The 1,400-nt window shown below is 42.6% G+C and overlaps 1 protein-coding gene across 1 annotated transcript in view; it reads left to right on the top strand.

Moving 5' to 3' along the window:
* Positions 1 to 879: 879 nt before the first annotated feature.
* The window catches only part of LOC127552197 ((E2-independent) E3 ubiquitin-conjugating enzyme FATS-like), a 100,310-nt gene continuing 99,789 nt past the window's right edge, over positions 880 to 1,400 (top strand). The window contains exon 1 of the mRNA XM_051982705.1: positions 880 to 1,029. The gene's annotated coding sequence lies outside the window, so the exon portion shown is untranslated. The remainder of the gene's footprint in view (positions 1,030 to 1,400) is intronic.

Below are 1,400 nucleotides of genomic sequence, written 5' to 3'. Positions count from 1 at the left end.
TGGATCTCTCTCCGTCTCCATCCTCTTTGAGTTCTCTGAAGCATGTAACACTATTGATCTTTCTCTCTTGCAGACTTTCTCTCCCTGGGTTTTTGCGACGAACTCTCAATTCTCTCGCTAGATCTATAACGGTTCCTTCTCGGTGTCCTTTGCTGGTTGTTGTTCATCACTTAATAAATGTTTGTTGACTGACTGATGGACTTGGCAGCATATGGATCATTGGCCCCAGTAGAATCCGAACTCGTTGAGTGCGGTGACCATTTCATTTTTGTTTATTGTCAACCCAAGGCCCAACATTTATTGAATTGAATTACAAGGACCTTGCTGCACCTTGAAGTATCAGTCAGTCAGTCCACATTAAGTGCTTGCTCTGTATTAGACACTGTGATAAAAGCTGGGGATAGAACAGAAAAGTGGAATAATTTCTTGCCTCAATCAATGAAGCAAGAGGCTGATTTTACCTAAGAAGGAGGTAAAAAAGGAGGTAAAATTTCTCTTTTGTGCCCTGAAGGATAGGACACGGGTCTTGCACATCACTGGGGTGGAGCCTCCAAAAGGGGAGGAATTTCCTTAGAAATAATAATGGTGGGAGCAACTCGGTGGTGCAGTGGGTAGAGCACCAACCCAAAAATCAGGAGGACCGCAGTTCAAAGCTGGTCTCAATCACTTAACCCGAATTGCTCAGCAAAAAAGAAAAAAAAATAACAATACATTGTCAATGCACCCACCCACCCAAGAAAGTACCATGCAAGCCCATGCCGGAGATTTTGACTACTGAAAAAAGATAGCAAGGAATTGAAGGGATTTCTCCTGGGCAGAAAGAGAAACCCTTTGATCTGCCTGTTGGTATAAAATGTGTTAGTTGTAGCAGCTATCGGTGCAAGAGGAGCCTGTCTTGCGGATGTTCTAAAGCAAGGCGATTTTTCCTTGTTCCTAGGACTTCAGGCAAGCCCGTACGATGACAGCAATCGACTTTCCCTCAGAGGCCTTCAGTCCGAGGTGGCAGATAAGAAACCTGACTATGCTAAGGTAATCCATGCGTCCGACATCTAGACATAAAACACATTGTTTTTAAAATGGGACCATCAGCTGTGGTTCCCGCATTTTGCTTTGTCTAATTTACGCAGTGGAAATCGTGACCGTGTGGGCTTACGTGACTTTCAGATAAGCGCGTATTTTTTGTGGTCTCCAGTGCCCAACGTGTCAAATGCCCAAACCAAATGTAATTGGGAAATGCTTAACAAAGTAAAAACAAAATAGAACATAATGTTAATTTGTTGTTTTCTAAGTCAATGTAGGGTTTCTTTTTGTGTTTGACATCATTGGTTTACCCCAAAGAGTTTGGGTTTGGAAATTTCATGGGGATTCTCCAATTATCCCAGTCATTCTCATAAATATTC

The sequence above is a fragment of the Antechinus flavipes genome, chromosome 2 (assembly GCF_016432865.1).
Source record: "Antechinus flavipes isolate AdamAnt ecotype Samford, QLD, Australia chromosome 2, AdamAnt_v2, whole genome shotgun sequence".
In the NCBI taxonomy this organism is placed as follows: Eukaryota; Metazoa; Chordata; class Mammalia; order Dasyuromorphia; family Dasyuridae; genus Antechinus; species Antechinus flavipes.
Note: the sequence above shows the minus strand (reverse complement) of the source record. Positions and strands in the feature narration are given on the sequence as shown.